This window comes from Delphinapterus leucas, chromosome 19 (assembly GCF_059928025.1).
Source record: "Delphinapterus leucas isolate spDelLeu-1000000601 "Yukka" chromosome 19, BTC_Dleu_Yukka2, whole genome shotgun sequence".
NCBI classification, from domain to species: Eukaryota; Metazoa; Chordata; class Mammalia; order Artiodactyla; family Monodontidae; genus Delphinapterus; species Delphinapterus leucas.
This window is the reverse complement of record NC_143147.1, coordinates 53188727-53200583: the sequence shown is the minus strand read 5'-3', so window position 1 is coordinate 53200583 and position 11857 is coordinate 53188727.

Sequence of the window (11857 nt, the reverse complement as noted above, 5' to 3'; positions counted from 1 at the left end):
AGGGAAGTCCCTAATTGAATATTTTGAATACTCCAGTTGACTACTGGAAAACAGACTGTTGCTTTCAGTCACACATTTACAAAAGTGACCACATATCAGATCATAAGGCAAGTCTCCACTAATTCAAAAAAATCATTCAGACCTCATTATCTGACAGCAATATAATTAAATTAGAAGTCAATTGGAAATTCCCTGGTGGTCCAGTGGTGAGGACTCCCTGCTTCCACTCCAGGGGGCCCAGGTTCAATTCCTGGTGGGGGAACTAAGATGCCACAAGCCACGGCGGCCAAAAAAAAGGAAATCAATTACCAAAGGCGACCCCGTGAATTTGAAAATGTCAAAATGCACTTCTAAATAATTTATGCGTTGAAGAACTCATACAAGAAATTAGAAATTATCTAGAATATTTGGGGGGGTTCTGTAAAACAAACTTGGCAGTAGTCAGTCTTTTTTTTTTGGCTGCGTTGGGTCTTCATTGCTGTGCGCGGGCTTTCTCTAGCTGCACGAGCAGGGGCTACTCCTCATTGCGGTGCACGGGCTTCTCATTGTGGTGGCTTGTCTTTGTTGGGGAGCATGAGAGCTAGGGCGCACGGGCTTCAGTAGTTGTGGCACATGGGCTCAGTAGTTGTGGCTCACAGGCTCTAGAGCACAGGCTCAGTAGTTGTGGCTCACGGGCCTAGTTGCTCCACGGCATGTGGGATCTTCCTGGACCAGGGCTCAAACCTGTGTCCCCTGTACTGGCAGGCAGATTCTTAACCACTGTGCCACCAAGGAAGTCCCCATTAGTCAGTCTTGAGGTCAGAGGAGGAGGAGAAAGTGTGAAAGGCTGAGTTTGAAGGTAATCACTGAGTCTGGGAAGGGAAGACCCAAAGGATGAGTTACAAACAACAACCCTGTGAGTTGGGGATTATTCTGGTCCCATTTTCCTAATGAGGCCACTGAGGCTGCTAATGGTGAGGGAGCCCAAGTCACCCAGTCAGAAAATGGCACAGCCGGGATGCACACTCAGGTTGGCCCTCTCACTTTCACAGTGCCCCTGAATGGACAGCTGAGGGAGGCGGGGACGGGCTTGTCAGTTAACAATAAATCTTAATCTCAGATCAACTGTCTTCATCTTCTAAATAGTCTGCCAAGGAGGCATTTGCTCGCGTCTCAAGCTCCAAGCTGTCTGGCTGAGCCGAGAGGCCACAAACCACAGCCGTCATAGGTCTGTCTGTCGGTTGGTCTGTCTCAACCAGCTCTGCTAGCCCAGCCAGAAGTGCAAAACGTGGTCTTTCATGCCGGGCCCTGAAGTCCACACAAACTGGGGCAGATGGGGCCCCATTCGACCAGCGGCCAAATGAAGTGGGGCACACAGGTGCCCAGAGCTGCCGAGCTGAGAGGCGAGGGCGGCCTGAGGGAGCCACAGGGAGCACCCAGACCCACCCTCCAGGCTAGAGGTCACCTCACCTATGATGGGGAACAAAGCCTTTTGCCTGGCACACAGTAAAGGTTTAATGAATGCTGACTGAGGGACATTTATGGAAGACCTGCTGCATACAGGCACAGTGTCTGTGAAAAGGTCTTATTTAGTTTAGTTTGATTCTCATGGTAACATGCTAAGGTTGGTGTTATTATCCCCATTTTTTTACAGATGAGGGGACTAGGGCTCAGAGAGATTATGTGACTTGTCCAAGGTCAAGAAAGTGGCAGAGCAGAGACAAGAATCCAGGTTTGGGGGCCCTGCTTTCCCTACCGTGTCTCCCAATCCAGGGACAGCTGGTTTTCAAAGGTCTCCCTCTCAGCCAGTCCGCCGACCCAGAGGTCACTGTGATGAAAGCCAAGATCAGGACAAGGCCTTGGGCAAAGCTGCGGAACCGCTTTACTCGATAACAATCTCTGGTGGGCCAACAGCCTGTCTGGTGAGCCCACAGCCTGCCGGGCACCGGGGAAGAGAGAAGAATTAACACTGGGCCTGACTCGGAAGAGCTCACAGCTGAGAGTGGGGGGCGTGAGGGAGGTTCTGTGTGCCCCACGGGCCACAGAAGAGGAAACTAACCCCAGCTCCACTCCTGATGCTTGTGGATCCAGGACAAGAAGTCAACTGGAGCCCACTTACAATTCATCTAAATGTTTAACAGTTAGAAAGCAAGCCAGCCCAGGGACTTCCCTGGTGGTCCAGTGGCTAAGACTCCACGCTCCCAGTGCAGGGGGCCCAGGTTCAATCCCTGGTCAGGGAACTAGATTCCACATGCCGCAACTAAGAGTTCACAGGCCGCAACTAAAGATCCCGCATGACGCAACTAAAGATCCCACATGCCACAACAAATATCCTGCACGGGGCAACGAAGATCCTGCATGCCTCAACTAAGACCCAAACCAGGGACTTCCCTGGTGGCGCAGTGGTTAAGAATCCCCCTGCCAATGCGGGGGACACGGGTTCGAGCCCTGGTCCGGGAGGATCCCACATGCAGCAGAGCAACTAAGCCTGTGCGCCACAACTACTGAGCCTGCGCTCTAGAGCCCACGAGCCACAACTACTGAGCCCGTGTGCCACAAATACTGAAGCCCGCGCGCCCTAGAGCCCGTGCTCCGCAACAAGAGAAGCCACCGCAATGAGAAGCCCGCGCACCGCAACGAAGAGTAGCCCCGGCTCACCGCAGCTAGAGAAAGTCCGCGTGCAGCAACAAAGACCCAACGCAGCCAAAAATAAATAAATTTAAAAAAAAAAAGATGATTCTTTAAAAAAAAAAAAAGACCCAAACCAGCCAAATAAATAAATATTAAATAAATAAATACAGCAAGCCAACCCAGATAAATACATTCTATCCTCTTACCCTTGTAAATATACCTTCAAGAGGACCTGGAAAGCCAGTTATAAAAATAAATTCTCAGACTAGAGCTCTGCACTGGAACACCCCCGGCTCTGTCCTGCACTGAGAGGAGCCACAATCACACACACACACACACACACACACACACACACACACACACCCCTCAGGCTGCATAGCCAAGCCCCTTCCACACCCACACCCTTCCAAGCACCCTGACCCACCTGTACAACTAGAGCTGTGCACACCAGCTGTACAGTCTGCCCTTAGGAGAATAAACCTGGAGGGTGGCCCGTGTTGGCCCTGGAAGCAGGCTTGGGACCCTCTGGGTAGGGAACCAGAGGTAACAGGTCCCTAAGGCATGTGCTAGCCCTGGGTGATCCAATATGGCAGCCACTAGCCACATGTAGCTACTTGCATTTTGATTTAAACTATTTAAAATGAAATAAAATTTCTCAGTCCCACTGAACCACGTATCAAGTGCTCAATAACCACATGTGGCTGGTGGCCACAGCACAGATAAAGAATATTTCTATTACCGCAGAAAGTTCTACTGAACAGCGCTGGTCTGGACGGTGAGGCAGGCCTCCCAGTGAGCTCCTCACCTGGAAGAGGTCAGAGCTGCACCCCTCTTGCCCAGATGTAAAGGCTGCACAGCCTGAGGATGTCAGGAAGTCTTCACAAAGAGGGTGTCATTTGAGCACTTGACCAAATTAGTGGGTGGGGGTGGAAAGAGGAATGTGAATGGCCATTCAAACAGAGAGAACAGCATGTGCATATGCAAAGGTCCAGTGGCCACTGGAATGAGGGGCATGGGATTAGAGGGGGGAGGGTGGGAGTCTGGAAGGATCCACAGGCCCAATCCTCAAGGTCCTGGAGGACATGCTAAGGATATGAGACTTGAGCTGGTGGCTGATGGGGGCAGGAGGGGCAAGAGAGACACGGCCAGCTGGGCACATCAGAAAGAGAAGGAAGAACTGAAGACCAGTTAGGGATTTCAAAACAAAACAGAACAATAGACCAGGAGAGAGAAGCAGAGGGGTGGGGAGGGAGGGAAGACATGGCTTTGATGTAAGGGTGAAAAACAGCTCATGTTTGGGGAGGACATGATGGGGAGATGGTGGGTCACAACAGGGACAAGGACGAAGGAGGAGTCACAGGGGGAGAGAAATAAACAGTTCCATTTGGGATTCCTAGAATCTGAGGGGCATCCACTGGGCCAGACAGGGGGTGGACACTGGACCAGTCCTGCCCTCCTATGTTAGTGAAGAAGAGAGGGGATGTAGACGCCGTGAGAAGGCTGAGCTCTCACAGGGAGGCGAATGAGTCCAGAGACCCATCTGAGGACAAAAACAGGGAGGATGTCCCCACGGAGGCTACAACAAAGACCAGGACCTGCAGATTTCCCCGGATAAACCACACCTGCAAGGCTGACTCCCAGAGAAGCCAGCAGGCCCAGCCAGCACTCCATCATTTGTTGAGGAGGGAGGATGGGCAGAGACTGGGGAAGCAGGGCCTGGGAGGTTTCAGGGAGGAGGGTTAGATTCCAGCCCTGGGAGGAGGTCAAGATGGTAAGGACTATGAAGACGATTGAGTTGGGCAATCAGGGTGTCCCTAGTAGCCTTCAAAAAGAATAATGCTTTCCATGGGAGCTCTGAATTTCAAGGGCAAGTTTGGCAGCAGGAGGGAGATGAGGGGAGAAGAGAGGGTCAAAATCTAAGCCAGGGCTTCCCTGGTGGTGCAGTTGTTGAGAGTCCACCTGCCGATGCAGGGGACACGGGTTCATGCCCAGGTCCGGGAGGACCCCACATGCCGCGGAGCGACTGGGCCTGTGAGCCATGGCCGCTGAGCCTGCGCATCCAGAGCCTGTGCTCCGCAACGGGAGAGGTCACAGCAGTAAGAGGCCCGCGTACCGCAAAAAAAAAATCTAAGCCAGCCACCAGCAGACAGAAAACACACACACATAATTTATGGTGACATTCTTAACCTGTGTTGAAAATCTGGTTCAAGTTTTTACAGATAACTCATGGGTTAATCCTTAGAGGTTCAGGAGTTCCACGAACTCCTTAAGGTGGAGAATCCCACCTCAAGAACATAAAATATTGCTTACGTAGTATTCCCTCCCAGGGTGTGTAGACTGAATCTACCCCTAAGGAAACAGCAGACGAACCCCAAATGAGGAACACTCAATTAAAAGAAGAAAAGGCAGGGCGGTCTACTCTGAAAAAATGTCACAAAAGATGAAAAAAGATTAGGAATTGTTCCAGATTAAAGAAGCTTAAGAAACATGACAGTTGTATGCAATCTGTAATCCTGGTTTGGATCGTACACTAGAGGGAAAAAAATACTCTAAAGGACCCTATTGAATCAATTGGTAAAATTGGAATATGAACAGTAAATTAGATGAAAGTATTGTATCAACTTGAAATTTCCCAAAGTTGAAAAGAGTGCTTATGCAAGAGAATGTCCTTGTTCTTAGGAAATACCCGCTAAAGTATGTACAGGTAAATGGGCATGACGGTTGCCACTTCTCTCGGTTCAGGGAATAAATAAACAAATATTAAATATATATTTCACAGAGAATAAGAGAGGGAGCAATTGGGACAAAATTTTAACAACTGGTGAATCTGGGTAAGGCGTATATGAAGGATCTTTGTATCTTACTGCAGCTCTTCTGTAAGCTTAAAATTTTTCCAAATAAAAACTTTTAAAAAACAAAAAAACTCTACCCAAACCAGGAGCCTCCTGAAGTTAGGGCCCATTATCCTGCTCTTTTGCTCCAACGCTGACCTTGGGCTGGCCCAGGGCTGAACCTCGGTCGGTGTCCTGGGTGTACAGGGCAGCATTAGGGCCGGGGACGGCGACCCGAAGGGACGAGGCCCGCCGCTGGGGGACACGCCTCGGCCGCGACATTTTCTGATCCGACAGCGGGTGCGCTCAGTCGCCAATCCAGCCAGGGGTGACTCACCCGCTGGGCTCCCTGGGCGGAGGGGAAGCCCCGCCCCGCAGGGAGGGGCCCGGCCAGCAGGTGTCGCTGTTGAGCCAGCGCTGGCAGAACCTGGCAGGGGCTCAGGCGGCACCTGGAGAGGGTCAGCCGTGGGGTGTTTTCCAGAACCCAGCCCACTGGGGTCTGTAAACAGCCTCGCACACCCTTGCTCCCCCTACATCCTTGCACTTCCCACTCCGGGGGCCTCAGCTTCCCCGCACCCCCTCCCCCACCTTGGATGTCCTAAAGGCAATTCTCTTGGTTGACGCCCGGTGGAGGAGGGGAGGGGATAAGCAGGAACAGGCTTCAGTCCTTGGCCCTAGAATCCGAGCAGCAAACTAATCCTCCCCTTTTCTCTGCCCCATCTCCCTCTCCTCCTCCTCTTCTCCCCCTTTCACTCCCCTCCCCCTCCTCCTTTTCCCAATTGAGCGGCCCCAGGGCTTTCAAAACTTGTGCACCCCGTCAGCCCACCCCCAGCCTCCCTGGGCCTTTCTCCAGGAGTTGTTTTTCCTAGACTCCAGCTCCTTCTGCTGGGTCCAGGGATCAGGATGGAGATGGAGAGGGGGTGACAGGGTGGTGAGGCGGGTGGAGAGATGCCCTGATGCCCAGTGAGGTTATTTTTTCCTGTGTGGAAGGGAGTTGCTCTCACAGCCCTTCTGCAGTAGAGGGGACTGGGGTGGGCGTTCAGAGGTCTCCCCTGCCTGGGAGGTGGAGCTGGCCCTTTACTCCCACTCTTCCCCGGCACTCCCAGACTCGGGGTGAAAGGGGCCTAGAGAGGTCATTTGGTCCGTCCCTCTGGCTGCAGGAAGGACCATGTAACTGTGTGAAGTTCTCCGAATCCTGTGTGATCACTAAGGCCTACAAGAGCCCTTCACTGAGCACCAGCTCTGTGCGAGGTACAAGGAGTCTTAGCTAATGCCAGCACTTTAAATCCGCCCTCACAGCCAAAAAAAATCCTCACTAGGACCACTGGAGACAGGCACTATTACTCTAAGTTGGCTTGTCCAGGGATCCACTTCAATCCAGTGCTCCACTGTGACTCTTCCTGACTCTCCCAGTGGGGTTGATCTCATTCAGCTTTGGGGTGACCCCTGCACCTCACATGATGTCTCAGTTACTGCAGTTGTCTTCCTGGGTCCCCCCACCCGTGCCAGAGCGGGTTCCAGACCACTTGATGGGAGGCAGTGAAACCTGGGAGCCCTGCTCTAGTCCTCACTATGTGGCCTTAAGGAAGTTCCTTAATTTCTTCAAGTTCAGTTTTCTCATCTATAAAACAGGGCTAATGGCAGTACCCTCCGCATGAGGTTGGTGTGACAGTAAAATAAGACAATGCATAGAAAGTGCCTAGCACAGTAAATTTAACTTAGAAAAGGAAGCCCTTCCCCACCAGAATGGCTAAAATGAAAAGAGCAGACACCAAGTGTCGGCCAAGGATGTGGAACAAAGGAACTCTCATACTCAGTTGGTAGAAGTGGAAAACCATTTAGCAGTTGCTGTCAAAGCTAATTATATGCATACAGTACGACCCAGCACTTTCACTCCTAGATGTATGCCCCAGAGGAATGTGTGCACATGGGCTCTAAAAGATATGTAAAATAATTCCCATAGCAGCACTCATCATAATCCACGCAAAACTGGAAACAACCCAAACGCACAGCAGCAGCAGAATGAATTCATGCATTTGAGGATATTCATGCAATGGAATACTATACAGCAATGAAAAATGATCACCTGCTCCTCATAGCAACATAGATAAATCTCACGGACATAATGTTGGTGGGAAGAAACCAAGCACAGAAGAGGTACATATAGCATGCTTATTTTCACAGAAGGTCCCAAAACAGCCAACTTGTCTATGTTAGAGGTCAGGATAGAGGTTGCCCTTGGTGATTAAAAGCGAGGCTTGGAAAAAAAAAAAGCGAGGCTTCGGGAGATCTGGGGTGCTGGTAGTGTCCTGTTTCTTTATTGGGTGTGGTTACACAGGTGTATTGACCTTATGAAAATTCATTAAGCTGTACAAATGATTTATGCACCTGTTTGTATAAATGTTATACTTCAATAAAAAGAATACACTAAGATAGAAAAGACAAATGAATTGAGCTACTTGTATCACATCAATAAATCTGAAAACATTTTTGTGCAAAGACCACATTATGAAAAGACTTGGGTCGTATGATTCACAGAAATTTTTAAAGTACCTAACACTACATTTTGTTTAAGCATACATACCCAGGTTGTACAAATAACAGACATGCAGGGGGATGATAGACCCCAAATGCAGAACAGAGGCTCCATTTTAGGGGGAGACAGGGGACTCAGTTATGCACAAGGGACTTCAAATGTTTTTCTAGCTTTCTTTCAGAAGCTAGGTTGTTCTTATCATGGGTGTTCATTTTATTATTCTGTATCCTTTATACTTTTCTGATTGCCTGACATATTTAAAAGTACTCCTCAGCGTTAAAAAATGAAAACAAAAGTGTGTGTGTGGGGGGAATTGTGTCTCATTTATCTTTGTCTTTCTGGTGACAATCTAGTGCCTGGCACTCAACAAATGTCGGTGAATGAAAGATCACTTGGCCGGTAAAATCGTCGGAGCCAAAGTTCAATGTCAGGTCTCCCCACGCCAAATCCCAAGTCCAGGGCACACCCCACACACTGTTCCCCAGCCCTCAAGTCCGGGGAGGCTGGGAGGGAACAGCCATAGTGCAGACCCCAGCCTCACTCAGCACCCTCTGTATCTGAGGTGAATTACAGAATTACTGAATTACAGGGTACAGAGAAGGAACAAAACGGCTTCATTAATCGGAACTCTGCAAATTCAGAATCTGGTGGCCTAAATTTCTGCGAATCATACTGCCAAAATCTTTTAATAACTTGCTGTTTATCCGAAACCTTTTAAGATTTATCTATACGGTTGCTCAATTCTTTTTTTTTTTTTTTTTTGTATTAGTGCATTTAATCTCTCCATGGAACAGAAAAAGGGGACTTTCGAAGCCAAGGTTTGACCAAAACAGGATTGTGGGTCATATTTGACGCATGCAAGAGAATAAACAAACAGCCTTCAGCACATTGATTCTTTGTGTGTGAAGAGATGCCACTAATTGCAGATGCGTTTATCTGTTTGTTAGGCCCCTTGTGGAATGCAGACTCTTGAGAAAAGCACTTCTCACCACTCAAAACCCACCGAAGCATGCCCAGCCCTGAGAGGGGCTTCTAGGAATGCAAACAAGCGGCTGCCTCTACAGCAATCAGCAGAGTTTAACTGCCTGATGAACACAGGGGAGGGGGTTATTTTTAAGGAAGAGAAATAGGTCCTACCTACTCCTGTGGGAGACTGATTATTCACTTACCTCCAGAGCTAACAGTTTTTGAAGGGTTGTGAGTGACACTCGTGGCGGCCAGAGCTAGGAGAAGCCCGTCTGGTCATCCATCACATCATCACACACCTGTCTGCACAGCAGATGTCTCCCCCTCACTGATGTGCCTTCCAGCAAGGTCTCTGCTTGGTAACATAGATGAAGGCAGTGCCACGCTGTACTTGATGGGGAAAAAGATGACGATTCTCTTCCAAAACTCTCATTCAGACTTTCCATTCAGACTGTCTTCTTGCCACCAGCACCCCCGACCAAGGCAGGCTGCGATCAGTTAAAGAGTTACTCATTCACTCAGTTACCAATTTAAATTTAATAGGGGGACTTCCCCGGCGGTCCAGTGTTTCAGACTCCGTGCTTCCACTGCAGGGAGCACGGGTTCCATCCCTGGTTTGGGAATTAAGATCCCACGTGCCAGGCGGTGGGCTAAAAAAAAAAAAAAGAGAGAGAGAGAGAAAACAAATTAATAAGGAATTTCCTGGTTGCCTAGTGGTTAGAATTTTGGGCTTTCACTTCTGTGGCCTGGGTTCAATCCCTGGTTGGGGAAATGAGATCTCGCGAGATGTGCGGCGCCACCAAATAAATAAATTAATAAATTTAATAAAATCCCCATTTGTGCCACCCACCGTGTTAGATGCAGGGGTGACAAAGATGACTAAGAAGGTCACTACCCTTAGGATCTCAGAGTGAAGCTAAGAGCTCACTGTGAGTCCATGTAATTAGGGCAATGACAGAGGGAATTACGGAAGTGAGGTCCCTGAGGAGGGCGGGGCTGCCTGCTACCTCCCAAATTCCCTCCTCCCCCACCCGTACCCAGCTTGCCATCGTGCCCAACACCCGCTTGCCAAACTCCTTCCTCCGAGCCTTTGCCCTGCCGTTCTCTCTGATAGTGATGCCCTTTCCCACCCCCACCTGACTGCAAGCCCCTGCTCCTCCCCCAGGATTCAGCTCAAAATAAGCCCTAAATTCAGGTGGATGGTTCATCTGAGAGGATGCGATCAGGGAGGAAAACCCTGGGGATTCTTCTTAATGTTTTATTTCCTAAGGAGGAGGTTCAGTCTATCATCCTATATGCCTTTCTGTGTCTAAAATATTTCATCGGAATGTATTTTCTTTTTTTTTAAATACATTTATTTATTTTATTTATTTATTTTTGACTGTGTTGGGTCTTCGTTGCTGCGCGCCGGCTTTCTCTAGTTGTGGCGAGCGGGGGCTACTCTTCATTGTGGTGCGCAGGCTTCTCATTGCGGTGGCTTCTCTTGCTACGGAGCACAGGCTTTAGGCGCATGGGCTTCAGTAGTTGCAGCACGCGAGCTCAGTAGTTGTGGCTCACGGGCTTAGTTGCTCTGCGACATGTGGGATCTTCCCGGACCGAGCTCCAACCCGTGTCCCCTGCATTGGCAGGCGGATTCTCAACCACTGCACCACGAGGGAAGCCCCGGAATGTATTTTCAAAAGAGAGTCAGTTCAGGGACTTCCCTGGTGGCACAGTGGTTAAGAATCCACCTAACAGGAATAAAGACGCAGAACAGGAACAAAGACGCAGAGGTAGAGGGTGGACTTGAGGACACGGGGAGAGGGAAGGGTAAGCTGGGACGAAGTGAGAGAGTGGCATGGACTTATAAATACTACCAAATGTAAAATAGATAGCAGGTGGGAAGTAGCCGCATAGCCTAGGGAGATCAGCTCAGTGCTTTGTGACAACCTAGAGGGGTGTGATAGGGAGGGCGGGAGGGAGACCCAAGAGGGAGGAGATATGGGGATATATGTTTATGTATAGCTGATTCACTTTATTATACAGCAGAAACTAACACACCACTGTAAAGCAGTTATACTTCAATAAAGATGTTAAAAATAAATAAATAAAAGAATCCGCTTGCCAGTGAAGGGGACACGGGTTCGAGCGCTGGTCCAGGAAGATCCCACATACCGCGGAGCAACTAAGCCCGTGCACCACAACTACTGAGCCTGCGCTCTGGAGCCCGCGAGCCACAGCTACTGAAGCCCGCGTGCCTAGAGCCCGAGCTCCGCAACAAGAGAAGCCACCGCAATGAGAAGCCCACGCACCGCGACGAAGAGTAGCCCCCACTTGCCACAACTAGAGAAAGCCCGCGTGCAGCAACGAAGACCCAACACAGCCAAAAATAAATAAATAAATAAATTTATTTTTTAAAAAAAGAGTCAGTTCAAGCTACACCTCCACCTTGATCCCCACCTCCTGCTATGTTTCCTTGTCAAGAATCAAACTCAAAAATCCCTTACTGTCAGTCAAAAGCAACGTTGTGTTTCTAAAGATGTGTGGAAATGACTGTCACCAATCTAGGATCCTGGTTCCCTTTAGGGTATGGAATGCAGTTGAGGAGTGATTGCTGCTGGGGCTTCAACAATAGTAGCAATACTGCTATTTCCTTAACTGGGTGGTGAGGTGTTTGTTTTATGTCTAAAATATTATGTAATAAATTAAACATTTAAAAAAGCAACTGTGTCCAGAGTGAGATGGACAAGAAGGCAGAAGGAAGGGAGAAAGAGCTTTAGAGAAGTTCAGTAAGAAAGAGCAGAGGTGACTTGCTCTCTGCTAGGCATGGAGGGCACATTGAGGAATCAGGTTTGACTGCTGGTGTGGAGCAGAGGGCAGAGAAAAAGGCACAAGGCTACGTCTCGCTGTAGTGGGCCACGTGGTGGTGGCTAAG